Genomic DNA, 25,600 nt, shown 5'->3' with positions numbered 1-25,600 from the left:
GAAGCAGAAAGGACGACCATGCTGAGTCAAAGGGAGAAGAAAGGACACGACTGACTCCACCAGAGCAGGATGCCACTCCCGAGGAGGCAGGTCTCTGTGCTGGGTGCTAGGAGTGCAATGGGGATGCGGGTGCAGGATGTGAGTGGCTCACTAGAGCTCAGTGGCCAGAGGCGGTGCCAGGATGCAGACCCTGGCCCTGGGGAGATGCTCTTGGAGCCCTGAGGGCCACAGAAGAAGCATCCAGGGCTTGGCACAGCTTTTCAGTGGTGCCAGGGAGGGGCCAGCAGAGTCGCCGGGATGAAGATGGGGGGGTTGGGGAGGGCGAGGCAGGAGGGGAGGGGAAGGTGGTGATGGTGCAAAGGAAACCCCTGGGACCTTGGGCTGTCCCAGTGACACCTGTTTCTACTTCTGCAGCAACAGATTCTAAAGACACCACCCAGGGCCTGAAGGATCCCAGGCTGAAGCCCAGAGCGTCTCTGGAAACCACCGGCAGGGGGCGCTCCCAGTAGACCGGGAGCCGGGCCCGCCTTCCCCCAGCGCAGCGCACAGGCGTCACCGGAATCCCGCCGGCCGGTTCCCACGTGATTCTGGGTTCTTCACCCTCCTGGGCGCGCTGGACGTGGCCCTGGGCGACCTGCCGGCACCGGGGGCACCTTCGTGCGAGTGTCCGTCAGGGGCACCGAGGAACCCTCCGCATCGCAGCGCGCCCGGCTTTCCTGGCACCTGTGGTCCCCGGGCACTGGGGTGTACGGGGGTCGCCGTGCGCGATGCCCTGCTGGCCGCCCAGCCCTGGCCCGTGCCCCGCCGGCGCCCTCAGGCCTCCTCTGTGTCGCACGGTTAAAAGGTGGGGCTGTATCTGTCCATAAATCTTTCATGCCAAAATTGGTATCAAAGTAAATGTCCATTAGTGAGAAACTGGTTAAATAACTACAGTACATTATATTAAGCAGCTGCTAAAAAGGACATACTTAGTGCTGCTATAGTGTAATACATACCTTCCTAAAAATTACCAAGCTACACAAAATCACACAAAATCCGCAGGGCTTATGAAAACAGGGTTAGAGACACAACACTTGAAAACTTTGTTGGTGACATATAAAAATGTATAATAAAATGGTACCATCATTTTATACATGTTAAATTGTTAAGAAATACTTAAATACTATCATAAGTATAAGGAGATTGTGGGATCACTTGGCCACCATTACAACTTGTGAGCTACTGGGAGATGATGGAAAGAGAGTTATGCGAATCTTTACAAATTTGTAACCCCTGATGTGGAGGGGTGTGCTCAAAGTCCTCACCGAGTGTGTGGTGTATGTATTTTGTGTATTCCCATCTGGCTTATTTCAGCTGGGTATAGTTTCTGCATTCATACACATAAAAGAATGGGAAATTTGTGTTATACTCAAATACTTCCTTAATATTTCAGTTGCTTTGTAACAAATTTGCATTTTCAAAGTTTTTTATAACAACAATGGAGTTGTATAATATATAGTGTTTTGAATGTGTGTATATATATGTATATTTTTCACTCATCATCTTTGGACATCTTGTCTTGTCAGAGCACACAGATTTATTTTCTTCTTAATGGTTTTATGGCATTCTATAGTCAAAAGGGTTTATCTGTTGCACTACTGACACTCTATTTGTTCTCTGCAATTTCTACCTATTACATATCATTCTAACAATATATAACATTACATAATTGAATATTTCTTCTAGACAGATTCCAAGCAATGTTAAATGTTGAGTCAAATGATACACGTACATTTTGCATTTTGGTAACTGTTACACAAACTGTCCACCAAAAAAGTGTACCAACATTGTGAATGCAATTAACACCACTGAATTTTATATTTGAAAGTAGTCAAAATGGTGAAATTTTAAGTTGTATGTTATCAGAATAAAAACTTTTAAAAATCATATAACTGCAGAAAACAAACAGTGAACCCCCAACGTAAACTATGAATCACAGTTAATAGTATAGTTATAATGGTATTGTTTTATCAATCATCACGGAAGTACCACATTAATGTAAATTGTTAACAATAGGGAAAACTGTGATTGTGAGGAGAGTATATGAGGTATATAGAAACTCTGTACTTTCTGCATGATTTTTCTGTAAATCTACAATTTCTCTTAAAAAATTGTGCAACAATATAGAAAAATGTCCTTTTCTCCAATATATCAACACTAGAAATTAAGAATTTAAAAAATTTTTTCCAGTCTGATAGGTGAAAAAGCAGTAACTTATTGTTTTAATTTGCATTTGCCTAAATAATGAGGTTGAATATAGTTTCAAATGCTTATTGACTATTTTTGTTCCTTTGGTGAAATATCTATTCATGTATTTTGCCCATTTTCCTATTAGGTTGTTTTTTTCTTATCAGTTTGTTGGAACGTGTTTTATATTAGGAATATAAACCTTTTTCTATTATGTAGTTTGCAAATATTTTCACTTAGTCATTTTTTAAATTTTTTCATGGAAGATACTTTAAATTGGAAGTTCTCTATCTTTTTAGTTTAACCCTAGGTTTCAAGTTTGTTGGTTTTGGAGGGTTGACTGTGGTCATCTTCACTTTTTGTCTCAATGAGACTGACTTAAGGAGTCTATGATAAGGCTAATTTAAAAGACTTGTGCTGTTTAGGTGAATCCGGAAGACGTTTTGAATCTTATGAAAATTGCTATATTAATTAATAAATTATAATATTTTACTTACAAAGATGCAAACTCTGGGACAGAATATATATTACGGAAATTTAATATAGGAACACTGAGAACATCTAAGAATAATTGTGTTTTCTGTAATGTATAAGCAAACCTGAATAATGTTGTTACTGGGTTGTCATAAAAAGCAGTGGAATATGGCATGTAGCACTGCCCTCTCCCTCTTTCAAAAAAATCTCAGATGAGTTTGTCCATCAACTTTTTCATACACCAGACATCATTTTTTGAATTCTGGTAGTTGTGAGTACATGAAATCTGTTAAAAGAAGAAACAGCAAAACCATTTTATTGCTAATAATAATAAAGTGTAGTTACTGTTCTTTACCTTTTTAAGTGGTTTCTGTCTCTTAATCATGAATGTACAAAGTGTTAAAATTTCCAAACTAGGAAAAAATCATGATTATTTAAAATTTACATTTTTAACATTAATGTGCCTGTAATTAATGACCCAGTATAAAATTATTAAATATATTTTTTATAGCTCATGCTTTTACAAATACTTGCATCTCTCTGAATTTCAATCCATTCTTTTGTGAAATGAGCAAGTTACACTGTATGATTTGTAAGATACCTTCCAGTTCTAATATTTTTGAGTAAAACAATCCAAAATGGATTGGAAGGCAACTCCGGCAGGGCTTCCTCATTCCTGAAGGTTTCCAGTAAGTCCTCCTCAACCAGAACACAAGTTAGAGGCTCACCCTGGCTGATTTTTAGCCTAAAACAAAGACTTATTGCCTCATCTCTGGGTACCAGAGGTAGAAGCCTGTGTCTATCTGTGTTGTGAGGGTGCATGCAATTCTTTCAGTTTCTTTTCTTTTCCTTTTTCAGTTTGCCATCCCTATTCCTGATTCTGGCTGTCTTTCACTTGGCTTTGGCTGTTCTTATTCTCATAACCATATATCCTCTAATTCTGCAGGAGTTCATACTCACCAGGGACATATTTGTTTTCAGTGAGGGGTTATGTGTTTAAGAATCTATCTATAAATATATGTCTTGAAAACAGATCTTTAATTCCAATTTATGAATATGTTTACATACATGAATATTTGGATAAAACACTGGAATGTTAATGATGTGGTGCTGGGCCCTCACTGTGAAGCCATGGGAAAGCCTGGACTGGCACCAATAGTGTGCTGGTGAATGTTTAATGATCAGCTCTTCGCGGTTGGGAGGAAGGCCTGCTGTGTAGTGTTTGCTAATTTCTGTGGTGTAACTGCCCCACCAGGGACAATTTCAAGGTACCAATGTGATAGTTTGCCACTTCCAATTCTAAAAATTCTAAAAATTCTTAAATTTCTTTTCCTATATCTGCATGGAGGCTTTCCCACAAAATGAATGTACCCTTTGCACCTACTTAATAATATCAATGTATTAGGAAGGGTATCTATATATTATTAATTCCCAGTTAAGGTCCTAAGTAGATTTCACAAATGAAACCACTCTTGAAGATACTTATATATTTTGGAGGGTATTATAAAATTTGGGATGGTGGTGATGGTAGCACAACATTGTGAATGTAATCAATACCACTGAGTTATATAAATGAATGTGCTTAAAAGGAGAAATTTTGGTTGTATATATGTTACCAGAATACAAAATTTAAAAAGGCATAAAACTGTACAACACAAACAGTGAACCCTAATGTAAACTATGAACTATAGTTAGTAGTATAATTATAATAATATTCTTTCACCAATTGTTATAAACATACCACACGAACGCAAAGTGTTCACAATAGGGAAAACTGTGTGTGTGAGGGTGTATATATGGGAAATCTTTATTTTCTACATGATTTTTCTGTTAACCTAACCTACAACTTTTCTAAGAAAAAAAATTCTGTACATTCTTGCCAAGGTGGATAAATATTCATCATGAATAAATGGAAGGAATAAATGATAAACTGACCACAAGGCATTTAAATTAGAAATAGCAAAAGTTCCAAAAAAATTAGCAATTGAAAAAATTCCACTTTTGGTTCAAAGAAAAAATTAAAATTACAATAACAGATTAATTGAGGATTCAAAAAAGAAAATTGGAACACCATATTAAAAAATGGTGTTAGGAGCTTCAGCTTTCATTCCACAGCCCAAACTGCAAAGCCTTGCTATGATAGAGAGCAGCCTGCTCTGAACAGGTGAATATACCTCAGTCCAGCTCCAACTGGGTTGTAATTGGCAAACATGGACTGATCAATGCAAGCTGCAAATCCCCAACAGGCAGAGAGAGGATTTTAGTGATGACTCACCTTGAAGAGCCAGGGGACTTGTCTGTCTTGGGAGGGGGTGCTCAGAGGACTGGGTGTTACCTCTGGCAGAAGGGTGGAACTGGGCTGTGGACTGAACCTGAAAAGGGGCTTTCTGTCCCTTTTTCTCTCTCTCAACCTGAGTGGCTCAGTGGAGAAAGCTTCAGCCTTTTTCAGCTTGCAGTGTTCCTCCAGACAAGGGTGGAGATAGCAGAGTCAGAGAGTCAAAGAACCTATTTATATGCAAATGAAAACTCTCTAGGGGGCCTATCTTCCCTAAGAGGACAGAGGTGGTGCCCAGATCTACTACCTGCCTTCCATTCAGAACCAGACCCAAGAGCCTGGGGGAAAACAGCCATGGGCTACACCTCCTTACACCAGTCGGGAGTGACAGGCTGACAGGCTCCACCTGCTGGGCAGAAAAGCACAGCCGCTGCAGGCCTCACAGGGGGTGTTAATCCTCTAAAACACACCCTCAGGGAAACTGGATACTGTATATTTCCTCCTTTTGGGACCTGAGCCTGTTCTGGTCTGGAAAAACCTGTTTGGGGCAACCAAGGAAATCAGATGCCTAGACAATAGAAAACTACAATCTACACTAAGAAAAATGAAGTTATGGCCCAGTCAAAGAAACAAACTTACACTTCAACTGAGATACAGGAATTGAAACAACTAATCCTTAATCAATTCAAAAAGTTTAGGGAAGATATGACAAAAGAGATGAAGGCTAAAGAAAACACCTGGCATAGATAAGGTAGAAATCAAAAAGTCAAAAAGCAACTGGTGGAATCTATGGAAGTGAAAGGCACAACAAAAGAGATGAAAGACACAATGGAAACATACAACAGCAGATCTCAAGAGAAGAAGAAAATGCTAAAGAACTGGAGAACAAGACACCTGAAAGCTTACATACAAAAGAACAGATAGGGAAAAGAATGGAAACATATGAGCAATGTCTCAGGGAATTGAATGACAATACAAAACACAGGAATGTACATGTCATGGGTGTCCCAGAAGGAGAAGAGAAGGGAAAAGAGACAGAAGTAATAATAGAGGAAATAATCAATGAAAATTTCCCATGTCTTAGGAAAGACATAAAATTACAGATCCAAGAGGGGCATATAGGGAAAAAATACATCATTGCAAACTATATACTACAGATAGTAGTATTTTAACATTCTTTCATCAAAGAAGTAGGTTAAAATTAAGGAACATGTGAAGCACCTATGACATAGTGGGCACTCAAAAGTTTTTCCCATTGATTCTACAGGTATGGATTCTGGGAAAGTTATTGCACAAGTGGCAACCTAACCCAGGGGAAGAGAGAGAAATGGGAAATGTGGGAAACACAGATTTCCAGGACACAACAGCTCTACACCACAATGTGGCTTTTCTGTTTCTAATCCCACCTATGGCAGCATAAAATTGTCAAAATCATGACAAGCAGATTGCCTGTACCATTAGTACAGATGTCAGCTTCTGAACCAACAGACAATAGAAATGCATCAGCCCTGTAGTTCACAAGGATTTGAGAGTCTGCTAAAAGCTAGTCACTGTGTCCCATTCCCAGTAAATTTAGGAAAAAAAACAAGTCTAGCCCAGAGGCAGCATTCAGAAAAATGAATTAAGATGTTAAAGAGTACCTCAAAAGTAACCTGCCTTTTTAAAAATAATCTTGCTTTTGCTTTCAACATCATCTTGGTAAAGATCATTGCTGTAGGGGGGCATAATGCTTAATTGCTTTAAAATTGTCTTTTTGTAGAAAGTACATTAATATGTGTTATATTACTGCTGTCCTCAAAGTAAAAATAGAAGTTTTACCTGGTTTTCTTCATGCTACAGGATTGAATTTTTGCAGATCTTTTTTTGCTTTTTTGCTTAAATTGACAAAATTCTTCAGACAGAATTTTAGCACAAGTCCACAGATCCTCAGCAAGTTTGAGGAATGTTCTTAAAAAAAATTTTCTAGACTTTTATTTTTAAACATGAGCAAAAAACCTAGTGCATCATTGAAAAAAGTATTTTTATATCTTTTTAAATTGAAGACTGTATCAGCTAGGTTCAGGTAGGAAACCACAGATTAATTTGAAAAGAATTATTAATCAGTTATCAAGGAGTTAACTGCTAAGGGTTAAAGAAAATTTAAAGAATATAGTAGGAGCAGATATAGGGAGCAGACATTACAATGAAGGTATCCTCACCACCAAGACCGACATCCAGGCCTTTTGAGAGAAGGGGCAACAGAAACCTACTGGATGGTTGAAAGAGTTACTGAGATGCCACAGGCTGGGGCTGGCAAGCATGGAACTGCATACTGGGGTATCTACCAGGCTTGCTGGGGAGCCACCTTCTGTGTTGCTGCTGAAACTTACTAGCAAGGTAGCCAGTGGACAGTTGTCAGTGCTGCAGCAGAGATGAGAGTACATTGGAACCAGAAAGAGAAGCCTTTTCCTCCTGTATTGTCCCTCTAGCACCCTTTACTGGGAAAGTTTAACCTCATGTCACCTGGTAAAGGAGAAATATTTAGAGTCCAGCGCATATGACAAAGCAGGGCAATGAAGGATTGATTTGGAGTTGAGAGGCAATACATTGATAACCTGCATAAGGCCATTAATAGCTTTCATCTGAGCAAACCCGGGTTGGTTGCAATAAATTATGTAAATTAGGTACACAGATTAGAAACAGAATAAACTTAGAGCTAAAATGATAATGCAGGGTGCAGCTAATATTGTATTAGGTATCTATTGCTACAAAAAATTACTCTTAATATGAATGAATCAGATCTGGATGGGACTGGAGCAGGTTGGGCTGGAGGCTGGGGGTTGAGACTGTGTGTTAGAGCTTCAGCTTCCATGTGAGACCAAGGGAAGAGGTGTTTGGTGTAGGATCTATATTTTCTAAACAATGTAACTTCTACAGTCAGTTTGTTCAGATACCAGGGTTGCATGGAACTTTTAATAGGAAGTGAGCTGTGGTGGGTCAGTATAGGTTAGAGTGAAATCACAACACATCCCAGGGGGATTTGGGTGGAGAATAAAAATATATATTTGGGGACCCCTGAGAAGCTGGGGGAGGATGTGGAGGTGTTGGACTTCCTCATCTGGATTGTTGCTGATGTTCTCACAAACACTGGGGACTGATGGCTTGGTATGCTGAGCCCTCTGTCTTGGGGCTGGCTCCTGTGAAGCTTGTTACTGCAAAGGAGAGGCTAAACCTGCTTATAATTGTGCCCAAGAGCCTCCCCCTGAGTGCCTCTTTGTTGCTCAGATGTGGCCCTCTCTCTCTAACTAAGCCACCTTGGTGGGTGATCTCACTGCCCTCCCCCCTGCATGGAACCTGACTCCCAGGTTTGTAAATCTCCCTGACAACATAGGATATGACTCCCAGGGATGGGTCTACAACTGGCATTGTGGGATTGAGGACATTTTCTTGACCAAAAGGGGGATGTGAGATGGAGCAAAGTGGAGCTTCAGTGGCTGGGAGATTTCGATTGGAGTTGGGAGGTCACTCTCGTGGACATTCTTACACACTATATAGATAACTCATTTTAGGTTTTAATGTGCTGGAATGGCTGGAAGTAAGTGTGTGAAACTATCAAACTCCAACCCAGTAGCCTTGACTCTTGAAGACGATTGTATAACAATGTAGATTACAAGGGTCGACAGTGTGATTGTGAAAGCCTTGTGGATAGCAGTCCCTTTATCTAGTGTATGGATGGATGAGTGGAAAAATGGGAACAAAAGCTAGGTGAAAAATAAGGTGGAATGGGGGGTGATGATTTGGTTGTTCTTTTTTACTTTAATTTTTATTCTTGTTCTGTTTCTTTCTGGTGTGAGGAAGGTGTTCAAAGGTTGATGTGGGTGATGAGTGCACAGCTATGTGATGGTGCTCTGGACCGTTGATTGTGCACCATGGATGATTGTATGGTGTGTGAATATATCTCAATAAAACTGAATTGAAAAAATTACTCTTAAATTTAGCATCTTATATAACACATTTATTATCTCTCAATTTCTGTGGGTCAGGAGTCTGGACATGGTTTAACTTGGTCCTTTGCTTCAGGATCTTGTACAGCACCACAAACTAGGAGTTGAGATCAGGTCTCATTTGGAGACTTAACTGGGGAAGAATCTGTTTCCAAGCTCACATGGTTCTTAATGGGATTTCTTTTCCCAAGGGTTGGTGGATGTGGGGTCTGGGTTCTTCCTGGCTGTTGACTGGAGACCACCCTTAATTCCTTGCTACATGGGCCTTTCCATAGGGCAGCTCAAAACATGGCAGCTTGCTTCATTAGAGCAAGCACATGACAAGAGTCAAGAGAGTGTAAGCAAAATGAGAGTCACAGTCTTTTTATGCCTGATTTTGGAATTAACAACCCATACCTTTGCCACATTCTGTTCATTAGAAGCAACTAGATCCAGCCCACACACAAGGAGATGGGATTTATGGGAAGAGGCAAGGATACCATTAGATGGGATCACTGGGAGCCATTTCAAAACCTATCACAGACACTTTATTTGATGAGAATTGAATGAAGCCACAGATGTGAAAATAACTACCATAGAAGTTGATTTTCTAGTCGTTATTGTTATTAGTCCTCACAGAAGAGTTTCTGCTTTGATGTCTACTTTGAATCCCTGTTCTAGTAAATTGCCTGGTTCTCCTATCTTATTTTATAATTGGAAGTTGACCTAGCTCGGGCTGATCCCATTCTGGGGATTAGAGTTCTGCCAACCCTCTGAACACCAAACACTAAAGTTGATGTAAATTATTTCCAGTGTCAGACATTGCAGATTCTGCCTGCCTAGACTTAGAGTAATATGTTGCTTCATTTTCTATTACTCTGTCTTATTTATTGGTTTTGTTGAAGGCTGTGTCCCAGGGCCAAACATTTGCTAAACTACTGGAGAGCAGACCATGTCTTTTAAGCCAAATTTCTTTGGTCAAACTCTGTGACAGTACCATACTTGACACAGGACTTATGCTTAATTAAAGGGCATGTGTTGGTAACTGGGCAGGCTTATGTCATGTCTTACCTTTTCCCTTTGCTTTCTAGTATTCCCAGAATTAGGCCATTATGATGTGGAAATGTGGATTGCCACATTTTCAGTGTTTCAGATACGGGATCATCCTTGTGTGTGTGTGTGCCACAGAGATGAGAGCAAGTCTGGGCATTTAAGAAGAAATAATCAGTTGTTCTAAAATAAGGTTTTATATAAGTCTTAATTGGAAAAGTTACATAGAAGCTAAGAATGCTGTGAAGAGACTTATGAAATTTGAAAGATTATTTAGCAAAGCAAAATATTCATAATGATCAATAGTTTTCTTGTAAAGCTTTATTTTTTTCTGCTGTGCTATTAGAAGTTTTGTCATTTCTAAGGTCAATCTAATTAACCCTCCTCTCTTTTGGCCATGCTAGGCAGTTGTTCGTCACTGCAGGATGGGAGACTGTGATGTATGATAGTTTATGAAGAGTCAATTACATAATTGGTTCTTTGCATGCATATGGAGTTCTTTATTCCCACCAGCAGTTGTTAGAGCCTAAACCTCTAAGAGGTTAAACTCCAACCAACTTTTAAAGCCTCCTCTGGTTTGTTGGATAATTCTAATAATGCCCTCTAGTCCCAGCTCAAATCTCATGTCATTGTTTCATGCTAACTGAAAGCAAATTCTTGAGTCTTTAAATAATGAAAAGAGTCCAGACTTTGGTAAGGCTTGAAACATGTTACAAGATTTTTCAACTCCACTACTGACTGGTTTGGTTTTGCCTTGAGGCATATTAATCCAATAGACAAAGCAATAGCTACTGAAAACCAGGAAGGAAAGATTAATTTCTGTCTTGAAAAAAGCACTATCCATCACTTCCTTCACATGCCTAACACTGTGTCTTCCCTACTATTGTAGGAAGACTTCCAAAATAGCCCTTAATATTCCCATCCTGTCTTCCCACACCCATCTCTGTGTGTATACCCAGTCTAGCCACCTCCCCTGGTACATGAATAGAGCCTTCAAATATGATTGATGTCAGTTCTGTGGTTAAGTTACTTATATAGCAAAGGAGAGGGAATTTTTGCAGGTGTGATTAAGGTCCCTAATCCTGGATTTTAAATTAATCATAGGGGAGAATTAGAGTGGGTGGGACTAACCTAATCAGATAAATCCTTTAAAAGAAAATCTAGAGGTCAGAGAGGTAGCATATGTGTTGGCCTTAAGCAAACATGCTACCATATTGTCCTGTTTGTAGACCGTGCGGCAAGGACCTGCAAGGAGCTGAGCACAGTCCTCAGAGGACGGCCAGCAAAATGTGGGGACCTCAGTTCACATTCAAGGAGCTGAACTGTATTAATGACCATGTGAACTTGGAAGAGGCCCCTGATCTCCATAAAGGGATGCAGCCTGTAAAGGTAGTTTACTGAAATTTAAATTCCATTGGGAATCTGGATTTTATCTGGCAACCCAACATATCTGCATGGCTTTAGTAGCACGACTTCAACCCTCTGCAGGACACCATACCACATACCCTCTTCTGTACCTCCAGTTGTGTGCATTTCATTCGCATTTTGTTTCCTTATTATTAGACTAGTTAGCACTTGAAACACACACACACACACAGACACACACTCTTGTCTTATTTTAAACTTCTATCCCATAGAACTAATTAATTTTTCTTTTACATTTTCAAATTCCTACTTTCTACCTACATCTCTTATTCCTTCCTTCTCTTTGCTTTCCTTCATTTCTTGTTCTATTTCTTACTTCTATATTTGCAATTTTGATTCATTTAAGAACTTTTCCTTGTTCACTAATAAAAGTCTTTCCTATCAAAAATATTTCAACATGTATTTATATATTCATTTCAGTTTGATTGTGTTTTTTTTTCCTTTATTAGAGAAGTTGTGTGTTTACAAAATAATCATGCATAAAACACAGGATCCCCATGTACCACCCCTCCACCAACACTCTGCATTGGTGTGGAATATTTGTTACAATTGATGATAGCACATTTTTATAATTATGATACTAATTAAAGTCATGTTTTAACTTAAGGTTTACTGTGCAGTGTAGTTCCATGGATTTTTTTTTTTTTAATTTTATTCTGTTACCGTTTATACAATCTAACATTTCCCCTTTTAATCTCACTCTGATTATATATTTCAGAAGCTCTCAACTGCATTCACAGTGTTGTGCCACCATCACCATTATCCACTACTAAAATAATTCCGTCTTTCCAAATAAGAATCCTGTACATTTTAAGCATTAACTTCCAATTCCCTATCCCTACCCCATCCTCTATGTTCTAGTTTGCCAATGCTGCCAGGATGCAAAGCACCAGAAGTGGATTGACTTTTATAAAAGGGGGTTTATTTGGTTACACAGTTACAGTCTTAAGGCCATAAAGTGTCCAAGGTAATGCATCAACAATCGGGTACCTTTACTGGAGGATGGCCAACGGCATCTGGAAAACTTGTTAGCTGGGAAGGCACATGGCTGCTGTCTGCTCTGGAGTTCTGGTTTCAAAATGTCTTTCTCCCAGGATGTTCTTCCCTATGCTTCAGCTCCTCAAAAATGTCACTCTTAGTTGCTCTTGGGGTGTTTTTCCTTTCCTAGCTTCTCTGGAGCAAAAGTTTGATTTCAAAGGCCATCTTCAAAATGTCTTTATAAGCTGAAGCTCTTCTCTTTGCTCCTGTGCATTCTTCAAAGTGTCCCTCTTGGCTGTGGCAAGCTCACTCCTGTCTGAGCTTAAATAGTGCTCTAGTAAACTAGTCAAGGCCCATGCTGAATGGGCAGGGCCACACATCCATGGAAATTATCCAATCAGAGTTATCATCTATAGTTGGGTGGGGCACATTTCCAAGGAAACAACCTAATCCAAACATTCCAACTTAATCCCCACTAATATGTCTGCCCCACAAGATTGCATCAAAGAATATGGCTTTTTCTGGGGGACATAATACATTCAAACCAGCATGCTCTGGTAACCTATATTCTGGATTTTGACTGTATGAGTTTGCTTATCCAAATTGTTTCAAATCAGTGAGATCATACAGTATTTCTCCTTTTTTGTCTGGCTTATTTCACTCAACATGATGTCTTCAAGTTTCATCCATATAGTCACATGTGTAAGGACTTCATTTCTTTTTATGGTTGAATAATATTCCATTGTATGTATATACCACATTTTATTTATCCATACATTGGTTGATGGATTCATGGGTTACTTCCATCTTTTGGCAATTGTGAAGAATGCCACTATGAACTTTGGTGTGCAAATATCTATTCAAGCTCCTGCTTTCAATTCTTTTGGGTATATACCTAGTAGTGGGATTGTCGGATCATGTGGTAATTCTTCTATACTTATCTTTCTGAAGAACTGATGAACTGTTTTTCACAGTGGGTGCACCATTTTGCATTGCCACCAGCAATGAATGAGTGTTCCTATTTCTCCACATCCTCTCCGACACCTGTTATTTTCCATTTTTAAAATAGCAGCCATTCTATTTTGAAATGGTATCTCATTGTGGTTGTAATTTGCACTTCCAAGATGGCTAATGGTGTTGAGCATCTTTTTATGTGCTTTCTGGACATTTCTATATCTTCTTTGGTGAGATGTCTATTCAAGTCTTCTCCCCATTTTTTAATGGGATTGTTTGTCTTTTTGTTATTAAGTTGAAAGATTTCTTTATATGTACTGGATATTAATCCTTTCTTAGATATGTGATTTCCAAATATTTTCTCCCATTGTATATATTGCCTTTTACTTTCATGATAAAGTCCTTTGAGGAGCAAAGGTTTTTTATCTTGATGAGGTCCCATTGACGTATTTTTTTCTTTTATTGCCTGTGGTTTGGGTGTAAAGTCTGAGAAACCATTGCCTAACACAAGGTCCTGAAGATGCTGGCCTATGTCTTCTTCTAGCTTTTATATTTAGGTCTTTGATGCATGTCAAACTGATTTTTGTATATGGTGTAATTCTTTTTTTGCCAACAGAGATGAAGTTTTCCCAGCACAATTTGTTGAAAAGACTGTTCTTTCCCAATTGGTTATTCTTTGCCACCTTGCCAAAAAGCAGTTGACCATAAATGTCAGGGTTGATTTCTGAGCTCTCAGTTCTACTCCATTGGCCTGTATGTCTGTCCTTGTGCCAGTACCATGCTACTTTGATTACTGTGGCTTTGCAATAAGTTTTATGATTGGGAATTGTGAGTCCTCCAACTTCATTCTTCTTTTTAAAGATGGCTTTAACTGTTGAGGCCCCTTACTTTACCATATAAATTTGATGAATTTACCATATAAATTTTCCATTTATGCAAGAAGGCTGTTGCAATTTTTATTGGGATTGCATTGAATCTATGAATTGCTTTGGGTAGTATTGACATCTTAAAGATATTTTGTCTTCCAATTCATGAACACAAATATCTTTCCATTTATTTAGGTCTTCTTTAATTTCTTTTAGCAATGTTATGTAGTTTCTGTGTACAAGTCCTTTACATCCTTGGTTAGATTTATTCGTAGATATTTGATTCTTTTAGCTGCTATTGTGAATGGGATTTTTTCTAGATTTCTTCTTCCATTTGTTCATTGCTTGTATATAGAAATAAATACTGATTGGGGGGTGTGATCTTGTATCCTGCCACTTTGCTGAATTCATTTATTAGCTCTAGGTACTTTTTTGTGGATTTTTAGGATTTTCTGTATCTAGGACTATATCATCTGCAAATAGGGAAAGTTTTATTTCTTCCTTTCTTATTTGGATCCTTTTATTTCTTTTTCTTTCCTTATTGCTCTGGCAAGAACATCCAGTACAATGTTGAATGACAGTGGTGACAATGGGCACCCTTGACTTGTTCCTGATCTTAAAGGGAAAACTTTCAGTCTTTCACCATTAAGTAGGATGTTAGTCATGAGCTCTTTATATGCCCTTTATCATGTTGAGGAAGTTTCCTTCTATTCTTGGTGTTCTAAGTGTTTTTATGAAGAAAGGTACTCTATTTTGTCAAATGCTTTTTTCTGCATTGATTGAGGTGATAATGTGTACTTTTTGCCTTCATTCTGTTAATGTGGTGTATTAAATGAACTGATTTTCTCATGTTGAACCAACCTTGCATACCAGGAATAAATCCCACTTGATCATTTTGTATAATACTCTTAATATGCTGTTGGATTCAGTTTGCTAGTATTTTGTTGAGGATTTTTGTTTCTATACTCATAAGAGATATTGGTCTGTAGATTTATTTTGTTGTGGTAATTTTATCCAGCTTCAGTAAAAGGGTGATATCAGCCTTGTAGAATGAGTTGGGAGTAATCCCTCCTCTTAATTTTTTTGGAAGTGTTTTAACAGAACTGGGGTTAAGTCTTCTTGGAATGTTTGGTAGAATTCCCCTATGAAACAATCTGGGCCAGGGCTTTTCTTTGTTGGAAGGTTTTTCTTCTTTTTTCTCAAGAATTTTTTTTTTTTGGAAATTTTTTTATTAGAGCAGTTGTAGGTTTACAGAAAAATCATGCATAAAGTACAAAGTTACCATATACACTCCCCATCCCCCAGTTTTCCCTATTATTAACACTTTGCATTACTGTGTTACCTTTGTTATAATTGATAAAACAATATTATCATGAATACACAGTGGCTGCACTATTTTACATTCTCATTATGTCTTTTTAATTTTTTTATTTGTAAGAAATGGTGTCAAAAAGCAACACATCACACTACACACAAATAGAAATTGAAAAGACATGTAAAATACTACTCAATAAAGCAACATGCCAAATGGGCTTATGGCACCTGGCTTCAGGTTTGCAAAGTCTCCTCAGCCTGATTCTTTTCAAGTGTCTTGTCTTCAAGTTCATTGATTCTTTCCTCTCCCAGTTCATTCTGCTCTTGAAACCCTCCTGGGCATTTTTCATTTTGGTTTTTATGGTCTTCAACTCCAGTAGGTCTGTTTGGTTCCTTTTTAAAATTTCTTTCTCTTTACATAGACTCTCATATTGTTCATTCATTGTTTTTCCGATACCCTGTTGTTCTTTCTCCATACTTCCTTTAATCTCCTTAAGCATTTTAAGATCATTTTATTAAAGTCTTTGTTTGATATGTCCACATTCTTGTCTCCTTCATTGGTGTTTACTGTATTTTTATCCTCTCCCTTTGCATGGGCCATCATTTCCTATTTCTTTGCTTGACTTATACTCTTTGGCACACTGTGCATTTTAATATTTCACAGTTTTAACTCTGAGATTTGCTCCCTGTGATATCTGTTAACTGGTTTTGTAATCAGTTGGTGATAAGACACAGATTTTCTTGAGCTTCAGCCCTCTTATCAGGGAGGCCTGCTCAAGACAAATGCAGTATGCAGATTTTTCCTGCCTTATTGGGCTTTTATCTTGTCCTGGGCTTTTGCTTGTTAGTTGTCTTGGAGTTTATAGGAATTTGATTGTTCCCTGTTTCCCAGGGGACAAACCTCTCTCTCCCAGGTATCTGAATCTGGCAGGCCTTGGTTGAAGACTGTCCACCTCTATAGTTTTTTATACTCCTTTCATTGTCTCATGTTGCTTTTGCCTGGTGGACAAATTATGAGATGTGGGTCACTATGGGGAGGACTTTCCAATTCAGTCTCTCCCAGCCAAAACGGGGTCAGGGATGCATGAAAGGGGCACAGACCAGCTCCAAAGTGCCCTGTGAAGGGGGTCAGGAAGGGAACTCAAAGCTTCTCCAATGACCCCCAAAGCTGAGCTTTCCTTGCCTGCCCAGTAAATGCAGCCCTTCAGCTAACTTTTTCCCACAGCACTGAGTAAAACAATAGCTGAAACAATAGCTGCCTTCAGAGCCAGGACCCCATGATCCAAATTCATTATTTAAAAGCTATGATCAGTGCTCAGCTGAGTACATCACTATTCTTGGGGAAGAGGATTTTTACATCCATTGCTGTCACCAGCAGCTAGCCAGGGACTGGACCCCATGGTGGCCTGCTGTAAGAGTGGGGCCTGGGTACTGGCAGCTGCCACAGAGGGAGAACAATTTACAGTTTTACCATAATTTATCTGCCTCTCCTCCTGCTCTTCTCTGGATACTGTACAGTATTCTTCTCAACTCTGGAGTTTCAATATAGTTGTTCGGACAGTTCCTGCCTGTTTAATAGTTGTTTTGAGGGAAGGACTGAGTTCTGGAGCTCCCTACTCTACCATTTGTGATTCTTTTTGAATTTATTTTCCCTCAAATATTTTCCTTTGTTGTTTTACTTTCCCTTTTCCCCAAGTTGGAGCATGAGTATAATTTTAAGGGGAATAATTATTGCATTTAATATCTATCCCTTTTTTTCTTGATCTATAGAGATGATGCTAATTTACTTTTACTTATATGATTCTTCTTATTACACTTCTGCTATTGATAGTAAAAATTGTTTTAAAAAGTCCCCATTTTTGGTTAACATTATTCTGGATAGATGATTTTTCTGGTCACCTCTTAAAGATTTCTAAGACTTGACTTCATAAACCCCTTTGGAAATCTCTAAGTTAGTAGATACCTTTTAACATTACTGTTTCTGGCACCATCTTATGCCTTCTGGTTTATTTTCAAAGCCATCAGTTATTATTCATTTATTGCCTGAGTGTTAAATGAAAGAGAGAAAATCTACCAGGTTGGGCCTCTTTGTATAAAAGTGACTCTATATTCTTCATTTTTTCATATTTTAGATTTGTATATGACTTGACTATTTACAAGTCTCTTTAGATTCATTTCATAATCCCTGAAACTGTGTACACAAGGTGCACCAAGATTCAGTGAGGGTAGAGGTTTTCCCAAGAATCCTGGCAATTACTACATTAGCATTTTAAATCTGTTAAGTTGTCCAACATAGCAGCCTGTCTCATACCATCCCCCCTTATATAGTTATATAATTTCAGGAGCTAGTTCTCTGAGCAATTTTTAATAGCAATCCAAAGCTGTTTCTCAGATACAAGCTATTGGAAACTAACCCTCTGCAAATTCATGGCTTGACTTTTTTTTTTTTTGGTTTAAAACTGCTGTACTTAAAATTTATTTTTCTCCTGGGCTCACAGCTGGAACAGCAAACACTGCTAATTGGACAGACTGAAGTATGAAACTAAATATGTATGTTGTCATTTTGCTCAACAGTTTCTGGAAAATACATTGCAGGTAAATCAGCAGGCATTAGCAAAGCTTTCGAGAAAGTCCACATGAGCATATTAAGCCTCATGATGGATGTGTTTCCCTGCTGGAGTAAAGCAAACATCTGACTTTTGTAGCCATTGTTGAAGCAACATAGATTTGTTATGTCATAAATGACTATGACTTTTCCCTTATGCAGTTTTGAATCTTTTGATTGATTTTTGGATAATAGCCCCCTCCCCAACTTTGTTTCTCCTTCAGTGATTTGTTCCCTTCTCCTTCCCCTGAGAGGAATACTAAATATCTCCCATCAAATAATCCTTAAAGAAAAATTTTCACTGGCTCATTAAATATGCATTTAATAATCAAATAGATAGGTAATCATAGTTTTATTCATTTTGTTTTTCATTCTGGAGTCTCAATGACATAGAAGAATTAGAAATCTAGATACTTAAAGGAAAAAATAAAAGAAAAAACTTATCAAGATTGCTTTGGGTCCCAGGAAGTATCTACTTATTTGTTAAAAGAATACCCTTTCCAACCATTAAAACCATTTTACTTCTACTTGGAGGTATCACTGATTTCATTTAAACTTAGCAACAGCCAAACTCAGACAGTGCTGGTTATTGTCCATGTGACAATCTTCATTCATTTTGCATTCCTTTCTGCCCTGTTCTGCATCCTGTGAGAAGGAATTCTGTAAAAATCAGCCTCTAGGCTTTCTTTTCTTATCTTTTTTTCTTCCATTTATTTTTCTTTTCTTTTCTTTGGGGGGATAACTTCAGTGTTTTTTGTTGTTTTTTTTTTTTTCTTTATTAGAGAAGTTGTGGGTTTGCAGAACAGTCATGCATAAAATACAGGATTCCATATACCACCCTATTATTAACACCTTGGATTGGTATGGAACATTTGTTACAATTGATGATAGCACATTTTTATAGTTGTACTATTAACTATAGTCAATGTTTTAACTTAGGGTTCCCTGCATAGTACAGTTCTGTGGAATATTTTTTATTCTGTTACCATATGTAAAATCTAACATTTCCCTTTTTAATCACATTAAGATATATATTTCAGTGCTGCTAATTATGTTCACAATGACTTCTGGCTTCCATTTGGTTTATGCTAGCGGTATGCATTGGCAGAAGATTACAGGGCAGGAAAAGAGGGAGGTTGACATAATTATTTCTCTTGCTCTCTTTCTGTCAGACCAAAGTCAGTGGCTGTGTTCATTTAACTGCAGACTTAGTTCTTTCCGAAGCCCCCTCTACAGCTTTCCCCATCATCAGACTCTGAACCGCTCTTTCTTTTCCTGACCCAATTTGTCATATTGGTAGTCATAGTTCCATGAAGCTGCTAATCCCTGAATATTTCACCATTCTTTGCTATTTCCCTTAGCCCTCTCCATGCATCTGCAAATCATTCCTTCTTTATACTCTCTTTGAACCTTTATTTGGACAGAGTCCTGACAGATAAAATAATTTGTAGCAGGAGTGGACACAAGGACTTAACTCTTGAAGTGGGATCCTGGGGATTTTTGTTCATGTGTTGGATGTATAAATGGATAACTTCCTTGCTGCTGGTAGCTGGTGACATGCAGTGGTAACAGATATTTAAAAACTCACCTATGGTGGCATGGTATAGAGAGCCAGTGGATGGCCAGCCCCTGGGAGGACAATGATAAGGTGGCACTTGAGAATTCTGTTTTTCCAGTGCTGCATATGATAGCTAAATAGAAGGATGAGAATGGAAGGTGAAGGTCAAAGGGGGTGAACTATGTTGGATTTTACCCATTTTGATCTATTAATTTTTATTTTCCCTTCTCTACACTGCCCTGTGCTTCAGGAGGCTTACTTTTATAGATTGTATCACTAGACATCATTGCTACCATTTGAGTTTGACCAATAGAAGGCAACCATAGGGGCTCAGAAGGTAAGAGAAGAGAGAGTCTAGGGTGCCTATCTATCCCCTATTCCCTCACTGTTGGGCTATGGCTTTAGCAGTGGCTACACTTTTCTGCAGCCAAACCTCCTCTCTGAGACCCCTTTCCCATGGCATAGCTCTCTCCTGATTTTCTAGCACACCCAGCCCTTGTCCCTTTAGGCCTATGGGTAGAAAAAGCTCCCCAATGTTATAAATCATTATCTTCAACCTTGATTCATCTCTATGAATTGTCCTTTCATGAAACTCTCTTTAGTTAAACTCTTTGATGTGCCAGCACCCTGACTAATAATACTATTCCTAAACTATGAGATGAAAACATTGGATCTTCTTGTCTTTGCAGCCTGTAATCTACATTATATTAGGAGACAGAGAGCATCACCTTTGATTACTCTCTCTATACTACTATTTTGTTGCCTACTTTTATGTGATCTGAGTATCCACATCAAAGATGAGGGGATGGAAGCTGGTCAACAGGGGCCTATTGACAAACAGACTTTTTAAACTCTCTGGGAGCAACAGTGACAAGCTATTCTACCCTGAGATAGTAGTCTTAAAATCTGCAAATGGAGTGGCACATTTTCTCAAAATAGTATTATATTCTGGAAAATCAGGGAACACACCAGAAATAAGATACAGCCAAGACTAATACAAATTAGATGTAGATATCTTAGACAAAATAGATTGGTAAGAGGGAAAATTCCTGATTCTGGCACAGATGGGAGTTCTTTTTAATTGCCCCAGTCATTGTGAACCATTTATCCAATTGTAAGAAAGAGGATAAGCTGCGAAACAGAAAAGGAAGACTTCCTTTTGTCTGAGAATCCTAGTAGCTTGGGGAGAAACCTACCTTGGATAAGCAGGATTGGCCACAGTGAGAAGAGGCAATAGGACAGCAGGAGCAAGGTGACCCATGTACCATGTTTGGTATTTGCACTATCACAAGGACCAGTTAACAAGGGCAAAACAGGAGTATAAGGTTGCAAGGCTCCATTACATCCTTATATTCCTATAAGGGGTTCTAGCAGCTGTAAGACTGGTTCTTGGAGATTAAATCATGCCCCCCACAAAAGACATGTTCAAATCTTAGTCTGTGTTTCTGTGGGTGTGAACCCATTTGTAAATAAGATGTTTAGAGATGTTATTAGTTAAGGTGTGGCCAAACTGGATGAGGGTGGGCCTTAATCCATATGATGGATGCCTTATGAGAGGAAATTCAGACATCATCAGAGTAAGCCAGAAGCCAGAAGAAGCCAGAGGTAAGAGGGATGGCCATGTGATGGAGGACTGCCACCACCAGTATGTTACCAACCACAGGAGAAAGCATCACCTTGCCAACATCTTGACTTTGAACTTCTAGCCTTCAAAACCATGAGTCAAAAAAATGCTTGTTATTTAAGTCAATCATTGTGTGGTGTTTGTCATAGCAACTCTGGCAAACTAGGACACTGGTTGAGGACTCAAAGCAAATACCATTATGACTGTTAATCTGTTTTGGTGTGGATTGGGATATGACTATATGTATTATTCATTACAGTTGCTTATTGAGCACCTACCCTGTGCCAGACATTTTATGGTACTTGTTATGCTTTATCTCATTAATTCTCATATGTGTTGCAGAGTAATTCATATGTATATTTTACAAATGAAGAAACTAATTTTGAGCAAAGTTGATTAATTTTTAGAAGTTATAGATCTGGGTCCTTCCTTAAGTCTAAACTCAATCTTTGTTGTCAGCAATGCCTAGGATATATCCTATGAATAGCTGGGAATATGCTAGCTAACTGAATGTTCAGTACTGGTCTACAGTTGTATATTAAAGATAATTTCTTTCACTAACAATGTTTCCGTGTGGGTCAATTTTTATATTCTTTTTGGTTCATAACAACTCTATGCATCTTCCACCCTGTGTGGAAGGAGACCAATTGCATAAAGAAAGATTGAGGCCAACTGATAAAGTGAAATAGAGGAAAAAGAGCAGGAGAGTGAGAAATACCAGAAAACAGCACTCCTTACAGCCTTTAAGCCAAGACTGAGAGGTGGACTGTGGCTAACCCTCACCTCTTGCCTTATGAGGTGTTTTATAGACTCCTGTCAAAGGGCTTAATATGTACATGGTGCATTTAGGGGTTAGCAGGCCTGTGTATGATCCCACCTGAACTTCTAGGTGATAAGAGGTAGACTAGCTTTCTGCTGTCCAATGATCAGAAGTAAAGGTAGCTGGGTTGGGATCAACGTTTACTTGCCATGGGGAGTTTATACCCTATGAATCACATATGACCAAACCAGAGAGAGAGCCAGACTAGAACCATTTAAAATCCTGCCTGCAATGACCTGTTGCAGGGATAAAGCATCCAAATAGACAACAATGTCATGGGGGCATTTAAAACAGTTAGGATAGCAGTAGCAACAAGGAAAACAAGAGCCCACTGGGGCTGGCCAGCAAAAGGAAATGGATTTTTACAGGTCATGGGAAATGCAGTCCCATGTTCCCAGTGGAGACATTTGAAGAATATGTAAAAGTGCCTGACATAGTTACCAGAGCTGCCGTGACAAATACCACACAATGGGTTGGCTTAGCAGCAGGAATTTATTGGTTCATGGTTTTGAAGGCCAGAAGTCCAAATTCAAAGTGTCATAAGGCCATGCATTCTCCCCAAAGTCTGTAGTGGCTTGGCATTGGCCTGCCACAATCCTTGGGTTCCTTGGCTTGCAACTCTGCCTCCCATCTCATGGTGATCTCTTTCCTTGTGTTTGTTTGTTCCAGTCTGCTAATGCTGTTGTTTATGCAAAATACCATAAATAGATTGGCTTTTATTAATGGGGTTTATTTAGTTACAAAGTTACAGTCTTAAGGCCATAAAGTGTCCAAGGTAAGGCATCAACAATAGGGTACCTTCACTGGAGAAAAGCCACTGGCATCCAGAAAACCACTTTTAGCTGGGAAGGCGAGTGACTGGTGTCTGCTTACTCCCAGGTTGCATTTCAAAATGGCATTCTCCAAAATGTCTCTGTGTCAGCTTCTCAGGACAAACTCTTGGCGAATACCTCCAAAGCATCAGCAAAACTCTGCTTTCAATGGCTGTCTTCAAAATGTCTCTGTATGCTGCAGGTCTGAGTTCCTTCTGTTTGTACTTTTATATAGGGCTCTGGTAAACTAATCAAGGCCCAGGATGAATGGGTAGGGCCACACCTTCATTGAAATTATCTAATCAGAGTTATCACCTGCAGTTGGGTGGGTCATATCTCCATGGAAACAACCTAATCAACACTAATATGTCTGCCTCCACAAGATTGCATTAAAGATAATGGCATTTTGGGGACCATAATACATCTAAACTGTCACACTATTCAGGTTTCCACTGCTCTCTGACTTCTTCCTGTGGCCTTCTGTGACTCACTGCATCTGAATTTTTTCAGCTTATAGAGGACTCCAGAAATACAGATTAAAGCCCACCCTGAATCAGTTTGATCACACCTTAACTAATAATAACACCTTCAAAGGATCCTGTTTACAAATGAGTTCACACCCACAGAAGCTCAGATTAGGAACATGTCTTTTTGGGGGTACATAAATCAATCCACCACAACACTGAAGAGAAAATGAGTCAGCTTTAAATAACTGCTTGGCCCAGAGAGTACATAGACAACTTTAAAAAGTAAAGTAAAGGAACTTCATAACCCATAACCCATTCTCCCTTCCTCTCCTGACCCTGGAAGCATCAGAAACTCTAGTTAACAAGATGGGGAAAGGGGATGGAAACATTAGAAAGGAAAGAAGAATCCTGTTTTAGTTTCCTAGGCTGCTTAAAGAAAATACCATGAAATGATTCAGCTTAAAAAATGGGAATTTATTAGCTTATAGTTTTGAGGCCAATAGAAAGTCCAAATCAAGGCATCTTCAAGGTGATGTTTTCTTCTCAAAGACTGGCTGCCAGTAATCCTTGGCTCCTCTGCCACTTGGCAGGCACATGGTGGTCTGCTGGTTTCTCCCTTCTCTTCCAGGTTTTGTTGATTTCTGCTTCTTGCTTCCTTGGGTTTCTCTCTGTCTGTATTCATTCTATTATGAAAGACTCCAGTAAGAGGATTAAGATCCATTTAGATTGAGATGGATCACAATTTACCTGAAGTAGCCTCATCAAAAGGTCCTATTTACAACCCATGGGAATGGATTAACTTCAAGAACATGTCTTTCTGGGTACATACAGCCTCAAATCACTACAGAATCCTACCCCTTGCTTTTCCTAGCTTCTTACTTATTGAGGGACTCAGATGATGGAGAGGAGATTTAACTTTAAATCATTTTTTTTCTTCTTCTTTATTGTGGAATATAACATATGTACATAAAAGTGATAACTTGCAAAGTGCAATTTAATAATTAGAGAGAAAATTTTGAAGAATGTTATGGATTACAGATCCACAGTTTCAGTTATTTCCTTATTCTGAAACATAAGATATATACAGAAAGGTGACAACTTTCAATGTACAATTTAATGATTAGCCATAGAGCAAATTTCAAAGAATGTTATGGGTTACAGTTCCACCATTCCAATTCTTTCTTTCTGGCTATTCTAATACCCTAGCAACTATGAAAAAAAATTATATAAAGATTCAGTAACCATAATAATCCTTTGTTAAATTATATCTTGTCTGTTGAGACCCCTTCCTCTAATTTAATCACTTTCCTGATCTTCAGAGATGTCTAGGCAGTGATCACCCTAACTTGTTCATGTTGAAAGAGGGTGTCAACATTATGGGAAAAGGGGACACATCTGATTGATGTTCTTGAAGAGGCTATTGCCTCTGGGTTTGGGCACTTATCTGGCATAGGAACACTCTGGAGGATTTAAGTTTCTGAAAAATAAACTGACTGAAACATTTATAGAGTTTCAGATAGGGGCCAGAGTATTCTTTAGGATTTTGGGGACTACTATTTATTTGGGCTTTTCATACTGTGACCATTTGGCATATCTAGCTGAAGCTTGCATAGAAATAACCTCCAGGATGGCCTCTCTACTCTATTGGAAATCTCTTAGCCACTACTAATAACCTTAATTTGTTGCCTTTCTTTCCCCCTTTTGGTCAAAAAGGCATTCTCAATCACTCAATGCCAGGGTCAGGCTCATTCCAGGGATCTGTGTTCCATGTCACCAGGGAGATTCACTCAACTGGGAGTCCTGTCCCATGTCAGGGGGAGGGTGATGAATTTATTTGCAGAGTTGGACTTAGAGAAAGGCTACATATGAGCAACAAAAGAGGTTCTCTGGGGGTGATTCCTAGGAATAAAATTCCCCTTTACAGCCATAAGTTTCACAAGAGCAAGCTTGAAGATTGAGGCCTTAACTTATTAAGTAGGGGGTTCCTAATTTCACATAGTGTATATTCTTTCCAAGATAAACAATCAGTCTCACATTATCTTCACTTAGCTGTACATCATCATCACTTTCCATTTTAAACAATTCTCATGACCCAAAACACTCAAGTGCCTTATCAGCCTGTAACTATTTATCCCTAGTATGTGTGGTAGTAAGGTATTCCTATTAATTATAGTCCCTACTCTGCAATTT

This window comes from Choloepus didactylus, chromosome 10 (assembly GCF_015220235.1).
Source record: "Choloepus didactylus isolate mChoDid1 chromosome 10, mChoDid1.pri, whole genome shotgun sequence".
Lineage (NCBI taxonomy): Eukaryota > Metazoa > Chordata > Mammalia > Pilosa > Megalonychidae > Choloepus > Choloepus didactylus.
Note: the sequence above shows the minus strand (reverse complement) of the source record.